Genomic DNA, 17,508 nt, shown 5'->3' with positions numbered 1-17,508 from the left:
TTTATGATCAAGGTTTAACATGTCATAAGCAATGTATACTTGTGCTTCTATCCCAGACCCCAAGGCACCTCACATGGGCATGTCACCTAATCCTCCTTGTTTCTCCCCCTCCCCACCTTCCTTTCCTGGTCACACAGTCTCTGTTCCTTTAACATATAAAAATCCTGGACCTCTTCTCTTCAGGGAGGCAGACTTCACCTGCACCTGCCTCCTGACCATTCACTCAATAAATTATTCTATTTTTAAATATTTCTTGCAGCCTGGTAATTTTTAAAGAGTATGCCCTCCTGAAGTCTGGAAGATTGCTCTCCAACAGAGTCCATGACGCGTGCTGGCGAAAGCCTTTGAGAAGCCAGTTCGTCGACAAATCTTCTGATGACCAAGGTAAAAACCAGAATAGTGACATGGAACGTAAGAACCTTATACGAAAGTGGGAAACTTGCTCAAGTATCACATCACAGTTTCCCGAAAGTGGAGAAGAAGCCTTCTAGATGTTAGGGCAAGATGTGGTGCAGATGTGGCCTCGGACCATCAACTCCTGGTGGCTACTTTTAGAACTAAGTTGAAATCATTCAACGACCTTTCAGGCAGATTACACCACAAGTTCGAAGATCTGCCGAAAACGAAACAAAGGCCATCAGAATGACATGGGCCCAGCTGGGGGAAGTTGCCCAGAACAGAGTCCGCTGGCGTGAGATGGTTGCGGCCCTATGCTCCTCTAGGAGCCAACAGGAATAACAACAACAACAACAATACCCTCCTGAACCAGATAATATCAAGCTCTCCCACAACATCATGGAGAGACTCTTTTCCATGAAAAATTCCAGTTCTTTTTTTAAGATGAACTATAGTTTAGTCTTGCCTCTCCTATCTTATACTATATAAATTGATGTTTTGTACCAAAGTACAAGACTTTACATTTATGCCTACTGAATTTCATCTTATTGGACTGAATCCAATATCCTAAATTATCAAAATCCTTTTGGATCCTGATTTTGTAATTTGCTGTGTTAGTCATCACTTCTAGCCTCTATTCTTTAATCTAAATCATTGGTAAAAAACAAAACAGAGCAATACATTAAAGAAGCACAAGGTTACCCTCAGATCCCTGGGGTAAACCACTAGAGACTTCCTGCCACATTCACACTAAACCATTAACAATTGCTCTTCAGTCTTTTTACACAATCAGTTCTTTTTTTTAAACCCATACCTTCTGTCTTAGAATCAGTACAGTGGATTGGTTACAAGGTAGAAGAGTGGTTAGAGCTAGGCATTTGGGGTTAAATGACTTGCCTATGATCACTAGTAAATATCAGAGGTCTGATCTGAACCCAATACTTCTAGTCTCCAGGCATGGCTTTCTATCCACTGAGCTTCCTAGCTATCCCCACATAATCAGTTTTGAATTCATCTAATTCAGGGGCTTTTGAAACTGTTTTGTGTGTCAAGGATATCTTTAGCCCTCTGATGAAGTCTATGGACCCTTTCTCAGAATAATTTTTATTGGCTCATCCATAGTTGAAGGAAATGTTAAGTTTCATTTAGAGTCAACAAGTCAACAAGCCAACAAGTCAACAAGTATTTATTTGGCAATTACTATATCCAGGACAGTGTGCTAAGCAATGAGGATACAAAAGAAGTAAAAAGTCCTTGGGGAGTTTACACATTGAAGGGCATATAATATCTAAAGGGAAGCTAAAAGGGAGGGAGAAATCAAGTGGGTGAGTGAGAAACATACTTGCATGGGGATATAATAGTGGCCAAAGAAGTCCAAGGAAGAAGAATCAGGAGTGGAGCACAAAGAAGAATGAAGGAGTAAACACGGTTGGCCAGAGAGCCTTCCCTTATAATAGAAGTTTTTGGAGGAAATGATTAATTAGAGGAAGGGACTTCAGGGATGGAGGAATCTTTGAGTGAGAAAGCTGCTAATGCAAAATGGTAAAGGAGGTGTAATAAGGATGTTGGAATAAAATGGTGAAGGTAGCTTCCAGGATGAGCCTTGGAACCAATTCTCATTATCAATTCCAAAATGGTTTAAAGGTTTAAAGAAAAAAAGCTAACTTGGATTGTGAATTTCCTTTGTATCTGCATTTCCCCCCAAAAGTTAAATGGGAAATTGTTGCCGTGGCATCTCTCTTTTCTAGCTTCTTTCATATTTTTTATCATTATGTGGGAGAGAGGAAATAGGGATGGGAGAGAGTAGCAGGGAGAAGAGAGGGAAGAGAGAGGTAATATGTGTGATAATTATGTTTCTTTAGACAAATGTAATGGTTTCTTTCTCAGAGGAATTGTTTCTTTTTGTATCTTCATGATTTCTTTCTTGAGCAACTCCCATCCATCCTTAGGTGATTTCTATAGGATTTTAGTTAATGAGATGCTAACTATCTTTCCTCTGGAACTTTTGAAATTTGCCTACCTGAAATATAGGGTACATGTCAGACTTTGGCCATATTTTTTTCTCCTCTATAACAAAATGTGGGAAAGAATTCTTCCTTCCTTCCTTCCAGTGTTTTCATAAATTTTCACGCCAACAACCAACTTCTCTCTGTTAATGAGAATCAGGTTTAGTACCTGTATTTCCCCAGTTAGTCTTTCAGTTTGAAGAAGGAAATCATCACTAATACATGTCAAGGAGTTATTAGTATCTGTTTTTTTTTTTCGGCAAAGGGGAGAGAGAGAGAGAGAGAAGAGAGAGAGAGAGAGAGAGAGAGAGAGAGAGACAGAGACAGAGAGACAGAGAGAGAGAGACAGAGACAGAGACAGAGACAGAGACTAGAGAAAGCTTTAGTACAAAAAGAATGGCTGGAAGAAAATAGATCCCAAATTTCACTATGATAGAAAAAGGATTCACAAATGGAATTGGCTGTAAGGAGAAGTTGTGGGTTTCTCTTTTCTTAGGACTTTTCAAATAAAATGAGCAACTATATTCTGAAGATGTTAGATAGGAGACTCCTATTCAGATAAGTTTTCAACTACTGTACCTTAGAGGTCTTTTCTATTTCTAAACGTTATGTCCAGTCTTTTTCAAATGTTCACCATATATGGGAAGTCATTATTGTAGGATCTTTTCTTTTCCAGTTTCTTTTAAAACTTTTAATGATATGTGGGAAAGAGCAAAGAGGAGAAGGGGAAAAGAATCAGAAGAGAAAGAAGGGAGAGGTAATTGTGTGGCGTGTGGTCCGTATTTTCCCTTCTTCTGAGGTGTAATGGTTAAAAACCAGTTGGTTTGCTGGGGTTTGCAGTCTGGCAAAGTCCTTTTCTAGTCACGGGTTCTTTGGTTACCTTGGCAGGAAAGGTAGCGCCTTCTTGGCAGTTAGGTGGCTTAGTGGACAGAGGGCTGGGCCTGGAGTCAGGAAGGCCAGAATTCAAATCTAGCATCATTCACTAGCTGTGTGACTACCTCAGTTTCCTCAACTATAAAACTGGTATTATAATAGCATCTACCTCATAAGGTTGTTGTGAGGATCAAATGAGATGTCCATAAAGTGCTTGGCACATGATAGGTGCTTACTAACTTGTTCCCTTGGTTAGGTAGGTAGCACAGTAGATAGAGCACCAGACATGGAGTCAAGAGGATCTGGGTTCAAATCTGACCTTGACATTTCATAGCTGTGTGACTCTGGGCAAGTCACTTAACCCTGTTGCTTAGCCTTTGCCCTTCTGTCCTAGACTTGTCACTAGGATAGAAAGTAAGGGTTTAAAAAAATAGCTTTTTTTCTTCTATTTCATGAGAAGAAAGTCCATCAATATCACCCTTTTTTCCTGTATTGTGTAGATTATGCAAATTGTGTATAACAGAGGAGGGCTGTCAGTCATTGAAATTTAGGAGGCACTAACAGTATTTGCATTCCTTCAGGATTGTGCTTAGTGCCCAGGTAGCAATAATAATTAACTAAAATGTAAAAAAAAAAAGTCAATTGACCATAACCTCTGCTTCTTTCAACTCCCCTTCCCTACTATTGCACTAAAACCAAATTTCTCTACCTTCCTCACATCGCCGCACTGGCCTTGCTATGCCCTAAGGTCTCGGAATCAAAATGCATTTAGCATCCTTGATTTGAGGGACTGTTTCATGCTGCTTCTCTTGGGCATAAAAATGCTAGGCATGGCTCTGCTTAGTGTGAGCCATTTTCTAATCTTAGTTTTCTTTTCACGGCTTGTTGTCATCTCTTTGGCTAGACTGAAAACTTGTTGATGGCAGGGCTCTTATCCTCTTCCCTTTCTTCAGCCTCAGAAGACCTATCACATTGGCTTCTACATAGTATATGCTCAATAAATATTAGTTGATAGATTTATGCCATCATTAGTTGCCTGACTCCAAATTTGGTGTTCCTTTTTCCTTAGTGGCAACTTTATTGGAGAAGATCCAGGCTCATTAATTGCTATTTTGTCAGAGGCTAGAAAGAGTACTGACAAGCCTTACTACAAAGTGGGAATTACTATGAGTAGGATAATTAATCATATCTATTTCTCGATCTCACAATCTATCTATCTTGAACTTCATTTTGCCTAATAATAGCAACAATAATAACTAGCACTTATGTAGCATTTTAAGGCTTGACAAATATTTTCCACATATCTCATTCGATCTTCAAAATAAATCTGGGAGGTATTTGCTATTAATATCTCAATATAGATGAAGAAACTGAGGCAGAGGTTAAATGACTTGTTGAGGTTCACATGAAGAGTTGGTTTGAGAAAGGGCAACTGCTTCTCCTTCTTGAGAATGGAGAGGGTTTAAAAATAGAAATAATAAGAATTATTATTTTTGTCAGCATTCTCTAGGAATCTTACTTTTCTGCCCCAGCAGTCATCAGATCCCATCTTTAGAACAAACACATTGTTGAGCCTTGGAATACCCAGTTGGGAACGTAACACTAAGACAGAAAATAGATAGACATTTGTCTTAGAAAGATATCAGCTTGTTAATGAGTCACCAATAAATGTTTATCAATTTTGGCCCTCATGTACTAGGCATTCTTGTAAGCACTGAGGGTGCAAAGCATAGCAAAACAAAAGAAATAAACAGTCCCTGCCTTCAGGGAAGGAGCTCACACTAAAATAGAAGAGATACCATGCAAATGGTGATGTACATGCAAGATAAGAATAGGCTAATTTAGTATAATCTCAGAGGAAAGTCACTACAGCTTCTTGTGCAAGGCTTCTTGATACTGGAAGAAAGCCAGGGAAGTCAGGAGACAGAGAAGGGAGAGAACTCCAGGCATGGTGGACAGCTAGTAAAAAAATGGAGCAGATGGAATATTTTCTGTGAGGAAACAGAGTGAGGTTAGAGTCACTGGATTGTAGAGTACATAGTAGGGAAGAGATGACATTTTATTATTTATTTCATTTCATTTTTTTATTAATTAATATTTTTCGGGGGCAGCTGGGTAGCTCACTGGATTGAGAGTCAGACCCAGAGATGGGGGGGGTCCTGGGTTCAAATCTGATGTCAGACACTTCCTAGCTGTGTGACCCTGGGTAAGTCACTTAACCTCCATTGCCTAGCCCTTACCACTCTTCTGCCTTAGAACCAATACCCAGTATTGATTCTAAGACAGAAGACAAGGGTTAAAAAAAAAAAGAATAATGTCCATGGTTACATGATTCATGTTCTTTGGCTCCCCCTTCCCACCCCATTCCCATAGGCAATGTGCAATTCCATTGGGTTTTACATGTGTCATTGATTAAGACTTATTTCCTTATTATTGATATTTGAACTAGGGTGATCCTTTAGAGCAGGAGTTGGCAACGTATGGCTCTTTCTGCAGGAGCCATAAAGTCAATTTTTTTTCAGGTGCTGTTATAGGAGCACACACTGAGCACTGTACGGCTCTCACGAAATTACATTTTAAAAAAGGTGGCGTTTATAGCTCTCACGGCCAAAAAGGTTGCCAACCCCTGCTTTAGAGTCTACTACATCCCCAATCCTATCCCCATCGACCCATGTGATCAAGCAGTTTTTTTCTTCTCTATTTCTGCTCCCTCAGTTCTTTCTCTGGAAGGAGATGACATTTTAATAGTTCATTTAATAAAATGTTTGAAAAAATAGGTACTTCCATTAGTTTACTCGATTCTCATGAAAACTTCCGAGGTGGGTAGTAAATTATTATTTCCATTTTGCAGAGGAGAAAACTGATTCAGAGAGCAAAAGTTACTTGGTGATTACTACTTGGTATGTCTCCCCTGAATCCAGGTCCGGAATTCTTTTCCCTATTCCATGGACCCCCTCTTTTGCTTTTGTTTTGGTTGATCTACTTGCTTCTCTCTAACCTTGATGACTCTTTGAACTTTGGATTCTGTGTGTCTGGCCAGGAAGACTGACCTAACTTCTTCCAATCTTTGATGACTTATCAAACATTGAGGTGTGAAGGCAAGAATCCCCCAGGGCCTTAATTCCCCAGGAACCAGGGGGCTCCACTCTGATTCTCTTCCTTGCCCCACTTCCTCACATCTGATCCAATAACCAAGGATGTTCAATATGGGGAGGATTTTATAACCATGTCTCATTCCTCTCCCCCTAGCCTAGATCTTGATTTCTGTTAATGTACCACCATCTTCTCATTACCCCGGTATTAGAAGCTTGGAGCCATCTTCCCATCCTTCCTCTGCTTCACTTCACACATCTAATCAGTTGCCAAGTCCTGTTGTTTCTACTTTGGGAATATCACAGAATAAGAGAGTATAGAGATGGAAGAGGGCCATCTAACCAACTCTGCTCATTTTTACAGATGAGGAAGCTAGGGTCCTGGGAGATTAAATCATGACTAGCTTAAGGCCACACGAGTATTATAAAAGTTTTTATTTGAATCTAATTTTTCTGATTCCAGAATCCGCAGGGCTCTTCACTCTATTATGCTATGTCACTTGTATTTACCCTCTCCTTTCTATCTCTATTTTACTCATACTCTTTATTCCATTTTTACTCATCTTTTCTTGTCTAGACTAATATAATAGCCTCCTAACCAACTCCCCTCCAATAGTATATGTTCTTGTTTTTTTTTTTTCAGTCATTTTAGTTGTGCCTGACTCTTTGTGACTCCATTTAGAGTTTTCTTTTCTTTTTCTAAACCCTTACCATTTGTCTTAGAATCAGTACTAAGTATCAGTTTCAAGGCAGAAGAGTGGTAAGGACTTATTCAATTAATTAAGGTTAAATGACTTGCTCAAAGTCACACATCTAGAATGTGTCTCTGGCTGAATTTGAACTTAAGACTTCCCATCTCCTGGCCTGGCTCTCTGTCCACTGAGCCACATAGCTGTCCCTATTTAGGGTTTTCTTGGCAAAGATACTATAGTGGTTCACCATTTCTTTCTTCAGGTCCCTTTACAGTTGAGGAAACAGAGGCAAACAGCATTAACTGGCTTGCCCAGGGATCCATATCTAGCATATGTCTTCATGAGTTCAGATTTGAACTCATGAAGAGAAAGGAAGGGGTCTTCCTCACTCCAGGACTGGTACTCTTTCCACTGTGCCACCTAGCTGCCTCTTCTGTCTTCTTAGCAATCTATAACCAAACCACATCTTCATACCAATCTGTACCCAAATAACTGCCCAAATATTCTTCCTAATGCACCATTATGATCATACCATCTACTTGGCCCATAACCATTAAATAAGATTACATGTGATACATTTTACAAAACTCACAGTGCTATATAAATACTAGCTAGTATTAAAACTTTCAGTGGCTTCTATTGATTAAAGTGTTGATTCTTGACTTAGGCATTCTAGGTTTTCCATTATCTGGTCCCAACTTGGTTGTCCTTAAATATTCATTCTTATCAAACTGTCAAATGGGACTACTTCCCATACCATCCTGCCATCTTCTATCTTTGAGCCTTTGTTCATGCTTCTGAAATGAACGCCTCTTTCCTCCCCATCCCATCTCCATTTTTCAACTTCCATCACTTATTTCATGGACTGCCGAAGAGGTCATATCCTCCAGAAATCCTGTAGTATTTCCTTTTCTTCCTCCCTCCCTGTAGGTGAAAATGTTATTATATCAGCCTTTTAATTTATTTGGACCCTTTGCATTCATACAGTTTTTCTGGATCACTGCACATTAAATTATAGGATTGCCCATCAAGAGCTGAAAGGAGCCTCAGAGACGATCTAGTCTCCAATTTTCTGATTTTACTGATGAAAGTTAGGTCCAGAGAAGTTAAATGACTTGTCTAACATTACACAGGTAGTTAGTGTCAGAGGCAGGACTTGAAACTCTCTACCTTTAGAGGTTGTTCTCTTGCCATTTTACCCCACTTCCTTCTTAGGATGTGAGCTCCTTGAGATCAATGTCTTATCTATTTTTGTATCTCCAGCATTTAGAGCATTTTCTAGTGATTCACAATCTTGTGTACCACTTCCACAATGGGAAATTTTGCCTCTGTATAATTAGGGTCCTTGTGTTGTTTTTTTATGACCACATGGGAATAATAGAACATATTACACAAGTCCCTTGTGATGATCTTTTCCTTTTCTTCAGGGTTCTTGTATCCTGTTTTTCTCATGAGAGCCTGGAAAAGTCACAAACAGAAGAACATATTACATCAGTCCCTTACATTGGTCTTTTCTTCTGGCATCTCATTTTTTCTCCTAATTATAATTTGTTGATGATTTACATGTGAATATAATGATTCTAATTTTTTTCTCACCTACTGAACCTAGCAGATCTGCCTTTAATTCTTGGAGGGACCTGAGTCCCTCTTTTTCTAAAATATGAAAATAGCAATTGTAATAGTTTTTACAAAGAGTGCCCCCCCAAATCATAACATAGTTTTAAGTTTTAAGAATTTAAAATTAACTAAAAAACTTAAAGCACTAAAAGCTTAAAACTGTACTAAGATCCTAAATAGCATTTTAAGATTTTTAAGGAACTTTAAAAAATCTCATTTTATTCTCATGACAATCCTATGAAGTAGGTGCTATTTTTATCCCCATTTTACAGATGAGGTCACTGAAGCTGATAGAGGTTAAATGACTTGCCCAGGGTCACATAACTAATAATTATCTGAGGCAGGATTTGAACTAAGACCTTTCTCATTAGCATTCAAGGGTTTTCAATGGAGCAATTTAAAAAAATCATCCAGTAGTTTTTTCACATTTAGCACCATACCTAGGGCCATGAAAAAATCATTTTCTAGACTTGACAATAAGATCACCATTGTTGCAATGCCTTAGACTAGAAGAAGGATATTTCTTTGAACATATCTATTACTTGGCTTTGCTTCTCTGCTGTCTAAAATAGAGATAACATGGTCTTAAGCTTATGAAAGGAGGATTTTGGAGGCAGCAGAAGGAGAGTCTTTTCGAACGTGATGAACAGGCTCAACACGGAGACAGCAGGGGATAGTTTGCCAGACCATTTCTGATGCTGGCTGCAAGAAGAGGGCAAGAACCTAGTGAGAAAAATTATAGACCATGGCATATTGATAGTGAGGTCTGTTTAAGGAGATAACGCATTATTCTCTTAGTTGTATTGGAGCATGGATTTCCAGTGATCAATTTGGACTGAGAAGGCATAGAAGAACAGCTTTGGGAAGTGGTTACGAGGGAGGTAGGGGAAAGATCACTGAACTGGGATCAGGAGGCCTGGGTCTTAGTCCTGGTTCTTTTGATCTTGAGTGTCACTTTTCTGGCCTCTAAAATGAGAAAGTTGAGCTAGATCATTTCTAAGGTCCTCTCTCACACCAAAATTCTATACTTCTAAAAAGTTTTGTAAACCAATTATGTGGTGGCAAAATAATTTTATATTTAGGGAAGTTGTTTAGATATTATTTAGTCCTCATGACTGTAAAGTTTCCTGGAATTTTTGTAGAAAAACATTTAATTTTATAGTTTAGTTATTAAAACTTACATGATACTGAGTTTCCTCTCCAAGTATTGTTTCTCTAGAGTTTCAAAAAAAATGAGTGTCCAAATTGCAATTTTCTCATATGAAAACATGCTAGTAAATGTCACAGGGAACATGTGATTTTGATTAGTTTTACCCTGGCGTATGCTTGTGAAAGAATAGCTAATGGTGTGTTGGGATCATTGGGTAATGTGCAATGGGGAATGAAGCTTCAATTCAATTCATTTAACAAACTCACATTAAATTATTGTTAAATTTAAGGTGGATGATAGCTAGCTGCTACAGTGGAGAGAGAGATGGGCTTGGAATCAGAAGACTCATCTTCATGAGTTCAAGTCCAGTTGTAGACACTAGTTGTGTGATCCTGGGCAAGTCACTTAACTCTGTTTGCCTCAGTTCCTCATCTAGAGCTAGAGAAGGAAATGGCAAACCATGCTAATATCTTTGCCAAGAAAACCCCCAAATGGAGTCCCAAAAAAGTCAGACATAATTGAAGTGACTGAACAACAACAAAAACAATCAAGAGACTAAGCTATCCCCTGAGGATACAAATACAAAATGAAAAATAGTCAAAAAAATAATAAAATTTATAGTTATAAAGAAATGCATCAGATAGAGATAGTAAAGTCAAGATAGATTAAATGGTAGCCATTCCCAGAAATACAATGATTCAGTATAATTCTGAGGAATTTATGACAAAGAATGCTCCAGAGAAAGAATCACTGGAGATGGAATACAAATCAAAACATGCATTTTGTTGTTTAAGTTTGAATTATTTTCTTCTGTGAGTTTCTGGATCTTTTTTTCATTTGGGTGATCTTTCATAATTTTCTTGAATTTCTTGCATTGCTCTAATTTTCTTTTCTAATTTTTATTCTCAAACTCTCTCATTTGGTCTTTGGGTTTTTTAAAAGTTCCTTTTGAGCTTATGACAATGTATCATTTTTCTTTGTAGGTTTAGAAGTAGATGTTTTTACTTTACTGTCCTCTGTTGTGAGGAAGATTAATAAATGAGTATTTTAGGAGACTTAGCAGGTAGGGCTGAAGGATTCTAAATGGAATGGGGAAGCAGGAAGTGTGATTGTTCTCTCTGGGATGGACTCCATGGTGGCTGGGAAAAAGTTGTAACTGACCCCTTGGGAGACCTCAGAGGAAGTGGAGTTTGTACCCTGATTTCCTGTGATCCAGAAGGAAGACTGTCATCTGATTGTGGGAGATTTTTGGTAGAGTCTATTAAACCCAACCTGAGTTGCAGGTCAACTTGGGCTGGGTTAGCTCTCAGATCTACCCACCTTAAGGAGTACAGCTAGTGGTCTTGGAAGAGCTGCAACATTGCTGGAGTGTGTCAGGACTCTGCTGTGAGGATTCCCACCTCAGTCCTGCTATTCTCTGGGCTCTGTCTTGTTTAGGTCTCAGTTCAGTGTAGATAAGGCCCTCCCCTGACCCTGTGGTTTGCCCTCATTCTGGAAGTATAGAAACCCCTATTCCCATCCTTTAGATTATAGTTTTCTTTAATTAAACCTGTGTTTATAAGCTCTCTTTTCAAGATCATTTACTTTCTAGTTTCTCTGACACCCTGGCTAGGTGGACCTGTGTTGGCAGTTTGACCTTCTAACTGTCAAACCCCTTCTAACTGTTTCCCAAACCTGTTAGGCTAATCCCAGTAGATATATGTCCTTCCTACCACTTACACATCCTTTTACAGAACTCAGTTAATTAGTTGTTTTAATTAAGTTTAATCAGCAAAACCCCTGTTTTTTCCCCACTTACTTCACCTCTGAGTCTGAATCCAGGTCTTCTCTGTCCCATAGTAGCTATCAATATTTGGGTTCCTTCTCCTTTGCTCATTCATTAAAAAATTTTTTTTAGCAGTCAGGCCAATAGACTTAATTACTAGCTTTATGCTAGAGTCCCAGGGTTCCTAGGGCATTGGGGAATGGTGCCTCAGGTTTTAGAATTTTTTGTATTTGTTATTTCTTGGGCTCTATTTAGTTCTTCCAGTTTCTACAATTCAGGGTCAGGTATAATTCCCCATTCCCTACTTAAGCCTCAGTTTGTGATTGACCTCAGGTGCTCTAATTAGGGACCCCTGCCCCCCAGTTCTATCACTGCAAGGGGAAAGCTCACCTCCTTCTGTGGCAGCACCTGGGATTCCACTCTCCTGTCCACAGCTGATGGGTCCCCAGTCCCTTGGCAACTACATTCACCTGGCATGCCATCATTCCTCAATCTTGCTCTCCTGATGCTGCAGCCTGAGATAGAGCAAGTGTCTGGTCAGTATGCTTGGTTCCCAAAATTCTTCCCTGGTTATCAGGGAGGGTGAAGGTCCTGCCTTCAGGGTCTGGTGGCCATAGACTCTGTGGTGTCCACTCTATTGTTTGCTCAGGAATATTTATGTATCTGGTAGGATTGAGGTCAGGGAAGTCAGAGACCTTCCTACCTATTTGTCCAATTTTATTTGATTCTCACAACAACCCTGGGAGGTAGGTCCTGTTATGATCCCTATTTTATATCATATGTAATATATCATTATATATAAGTCACATGTATGATAGTAGCTAGCATTTATATAAAGCTATAAACTTTGCAAAGCACTTAGACTATTATTTCATTTGGCCCTAATTTTACAGATAAGGAAATTCACACAGGCAGAAATTAAATGACTTGCCCAAGGTCATATGGCTAGGAAGTATCTGAGGTTGGATTTGAATTCAGGACTTCCTGACTCTAGGACCAGTGTGCTACACTGTACCACCTAATGCTTTCAATGTATATATGATTTCAACCTTACAACCAGTGAATAAAACTAGTACAACACATTCTTCTATTCCAAACCTATAGATAATTGGTAAATGTTCATCTGAATAGCTGCTAAGTAATAGCTCATCTTCCTAGTTAAATAATTGCATTTGATCATATTCTCAGAACTGATGGATGAACAGATTAATATGTGATTTTATAGCACTTAGTATACAAGTAAATCTCAGATTTCAGTTTCTATGGCTACAGATGAATGCATATGAAAGTCATTATTAAATACCATCTTAAGTTAGTGATAAACAAGATGTATAATTTCTTTCCTTCCATCATCATTTAGGATTCATTTTCTAGTCTCTTTATAACTAGTAAGAAAATGTTTAAGGTCTGAAATATAATATTATCTTGATTAATCTAAATATAATATATGCTTCTAAATATTGATACTCAAGAGGAGGAGTAAGGTGGGGATGTGGGAAGAGACCTTATATTTTCATAATCATTTTTCTCTTTACTAATAGAACAATATTTCTCAAAATTAGTACTTATCAAACATGGCTTAGATACCAAATTTCAGCTTCCTTGGCATTGCTAAGTAATCATATATATAACCAAACACAAAGAGTTTTTAAAAATTCTCAAGTCACTTCAGATTGTATCACATTTATTTCAAAATAATTTGAAAGACCTGTAACATGAGTTAAAAATGCATTGAAAGTGATTTGTTTTTTCCATGCAAATGCTAAAATTATATGCATTTTTAGAAGACAAAACAAATGTCAGGTTAAGTATGATAATACCAGGTCACTAATCTGAATGGATAGATTTTAGCTTATTTAAGACTTGTCTATCAGAAAAACTCGACAATAAATAGTTTTTGGGATTTCACTTCCTATCCTTTGTTCAATCATATCTTGAAGTCTACTTAACAAACTTTCATTTGAAATGAGAGTTTATGGCAAAATTTATTAATAAATTCACCATTCTGTATTCTCAGTTATTACAGGATTCTAATTACTGTCAATAAATATATATTATTCCTATTCTTCATACAAAATTGCACCAAACATTGCTATTAGTTCTATTGTGGAAACTGAGAAAGAATCTAGACAGAATTCATTGTATGAAGCTAATGTGGCCTAGCCATGAATACTTGAGGCTAAATTGTGTAAACTTCAACCTCACCTTTGCCCCTTTCTATTTGGCTCTAATTTAGTCGGGGATTTTGGTTTGGGGATTCAAATATTAAGACAAATAAAGTGGTTCTAAGAAGTTTTGTAGTGGAAACTTTAAGTGTTCATATAGTTGATCAAGTCAGAAAGCACGGAAACAAACATTTATTAATCACCTACTATATTCAGGGCATTGTGCTTAAACAATTGACAGATATCTCATTTGATTCTAACCAGAGCTTGGGAGGTAGGTGCTATTACTTCACTTTGCATTGAAACCGGGTCTTACAGCCTTCTTAGCCAACTCAATATCCAGTAGACAACGCTGCCTCTATTATTGTATACAAATAGCTTAATTATCTAGATTGAACTGAATGAACAGTCATTTTCTTCCCTGGGATTTTCTGAAAATATCTTGCTCTTTGTTTCTTATAGTACAATAATATTCCATCACTGTCACATACTATAATTTGTTCAGCCATTTTCCAATTGTTGGTCATCCTCTCAGTTTCCTATTCTTTGCTACCACAAAAAGAACTGCTATAAATATTTCTTATACAGATAGGTCCTTCCCATTTTTCTTTGACTATTATGATCCCTTTTCTGAAGTTGAGAAAACTGAGACAGAATATAAATGACTTTTGCAAGGTGACAGTTAGTCACTGTCTGAGGGAAAACTTGAACTCAGATTTTCCTGACACTAGGCTCAGATCTCTATTCACCTTGCCAACTATCCATCTCAATCAGGCTAGAATCATAGTTTTGGATCAAGAATATTTTCAAGCATTTAACTTGACCATACTTCATAGTTAATTTCCTTCATTTTACTTTTACACTATAAGCATTTAGAAGGAAAAGTTCATACCTTGTTTGAGGTTGGTTTTCTTACAGTTTCTTCAATGGTAGCATATAAACAGGAGATATTGAACTATACTAGTGGAAGAAGGCTATAAAGCTCCATTACAAATTTCCAGTATCCACAAGAAAATAACTATTCAGTTAAATCTCCATAGTTAAACTATTTGTATACAATAACAGAGGCAGCATTGTCTAGTGGATGAAGAGTTGGCAACAAGGCTACAAGACACAGTTTCAAGTTATGCCTCTATTGGCTAGGTGACTCTGGGCTAGTTATTAAACTTCTTGGTGAACTAGGCACTGGGATGTGAATGAAGGGGCAACCAGTATTAGCAGGGTTGAGCAGGGATGCACAGTCTCCTCAGGGAGTCAAATTTCTATGACTCTAAGGTGTTGGAAATACTTGAGAGGAACATATCTAATATGAAGACCAGTTCCTTATTGGTAAGAAGTATGTCATTAGGGCATGTTGGAAAGCAAGGGTATAATGGAAGAGGGACACTGGAAGGATGGAAATGACAGGTATATAAATATACATACATATATATATATCTGAAGAATAGTAGCAGGGAAGGAGACAAGTAATTGAGTCATAGGGATTCTGAGTGAAGTTGCAGGATTGCCATTCCTGGTCCTTCTCAGTGACAATGATACTATTGATTTGATGAGCACTCCCAGTTATGGAAATGCTCCAATTCAATAAAAAGGAAGAGAACAAAGACTGCAAACTATAGATCAGTGACCTTGATTTTGATTCCTGAGGAAATTTTAGAACAGGGATAAGAACAGATCATTAAAGAATTTGTTGGCAAATATCTGGGAAGGAAAAAAAGTGATGATAAAGAACTACCATGTGTGTAATTAGAATCTGTTACCCTGAAAGCTAAGATTCTCAGCATCCCATGTTCCTTCTCATGCTACATGATGACGTAGGGAGGTTATAAGTATGGTGTAGCTCCGCCTCTCTCTCTCTCTTTTGATGGTAGCATGTTGTGGGGGTGAGGTGAGGTGAGAGGCAGGAGAACTTGCTCACGTGGTTTAAATTTTGTTAGTTAGTTGTTTTTTTTTTACTTCTATTTCCTTTTTATTCCTTCTACTTCGAGTGATTATTAATGAACTCTATAAAATTTAATTCTTGGAGTGTTGGCTATTAATTTGAATCTTATACTTGGCTTCCTCCAGAACAGTTTATGCCTGACTACCTTAATTTCTTTTCTTTGACAGGATTGCCAAACTATTAGATGAGGAAAATGCTGTGCATATGGTTTTAAAAAAGATAAATTGTATCATAATTTTTATGGAGAAGATAAACATGGGGAATATAAGAATACAAATCAATATATTCTTCAATGTCAACAGGGTGAGAGGTCTTCAATGGAATAATACTTCAGGAATCTGTACTTGGTATTGTACTTTTCAACTTAAAAAATAAAATCTTGATTAAAGTAAGAGGTGCTCTGCTCTTTAAATTTGCTGTATGACACAAAGTTAGGAAGGATAGCTAATGTATTTGGATGACCAGGTCAGTCTCCAAAAAGATCTTGATAGACTAGAACACTGGGCTCAGTCTAATTATATTAAAATCAATAAGGATAAACATAAAGTTTGGGTGGAAAAAAATGAATTCCATATATGTAAGATGGAGGGCTCATAAATGGGGAGCAATTGTTCTGAAAAGGACTTGGGAGTCTTAGTGGACAATTATCCCTTGATAAATGTTTCATTCATTCATTTCATTCATCCATTCCTATGTATGTGAAGTATGACTGATCAGCTCCATTGAGCAAATTTCCCAATCACAATTACCTTGTGAAGGGTAGTGGTGGTGGTATTGGTTGCAGTTCAGGCCATCCGCTGACTGACTAGACTGCCTAAAGGTCCCCTTCCCACTTAATAACTGTGAATCTGCCCAGAAATGCCAATCATATATGAGGTCAGAAACCCAGAGATCTGGACTCTCAATTGATGTATGTATCATTCTATAGACCCAAACTACTGATTGTGTTCAGTTTTGGGGAGCTGCATCCTTGTAAACATATGAATAAAACTACCATACTCATGACCCTCTGAATACTTGTGTTCTTTCACAATCCTTTATGCTACTCTCTTTAGAGTAATCAGAAATCCATTTCCATTCTCAGCTCTTTTTTTAGACTGAAACCCATAATCCTACAGTTCTAGCTTCTCTCTAGAAAAGGAATGATGTGAATCTGCCAAGCCAATTGCTTTTAATCTCACCCTCATGCTTCTCTGCTCCATGCTCTTTCATGTTCCATGACTGGACCAGACTGGTTGGATAAAGTCCTCATATCTGATGAGGTTTTACTCACTCCTTCTCAGCAACAGAGGGCAGCCAGATTGCACTACATTAGTTTGTCTAATTATTCCTCAATTAGATGCTAAAATCAATTATTCCATCACATTTGATATCCAAGAAGTTTTGTTATTGGAGGTTGATTGTGAGAAGAAGGTGTGTCAAAGTGGTTTTGGGGGAAAGTTCTAAAAGCTTGGAACCAAGCACCTCCCTCTCCCCCAGTCCCAAACCATGGCATTAGCAGCAGCAGAAATGAAGACGAACTTGATTTTTTTTCACCCAGGTGACTTTACATTTATGCCTACTCCATTCATCTTATTAGATTCAGCCCATTTTATTAGATTCTTTTGAAATTTGACTCATCCACAATGTTAGCTATCTCTTCCATTTTGGGGTCATCTGAAAATTTAATGAGCAAACTATCTATGTCTTTATCCCAGTGACTCATAAAAATTTTAAATAGCAAAATGCCAAGCATAGGTTTCTGGGCTATTCTACTAGAGAGAGTCAATTGACCTTTGAAATTGAAATTTCCATAACTACTCTTTCTGTC

The 17,508-nt window shown here is 37.9% G+C and overlaps 1 pseudogene; it reads right to left on the bottom strand.

Annotated features, from left to right (window-relative positions):
- Positions 1-12,073, bottom strand: part of LOC123245898 — an 86,118-nt pseudogene extending 74,045 nt beyond the window's left edge.
- Between the last annotated feature and the right edge of the window lie 5,435 nt (positions 12,074-17,508).

The sequence above is a fragment of the Gracilinanus agilis genome, chromosome 4, assembly GCF_016433145.1.
Source record: "Gracilinanus agilis isolate LMUSP501 chromosome 4, AgileGrace, whole genome shotgun sequence".
In the NCBI taxonomy this organism is placed as follows: domain Eukaryota; kingdom Metazoa; phylum Chordata; class Mammalia; order Didelphimorphia; family Didelphidae; genus Gracilinanus; species Gracilinanus agilis.
Note: the sequence above shows the minus strand (reverse complement) of the source record. Positions and strands in the feature narration are given on the sequence as shown.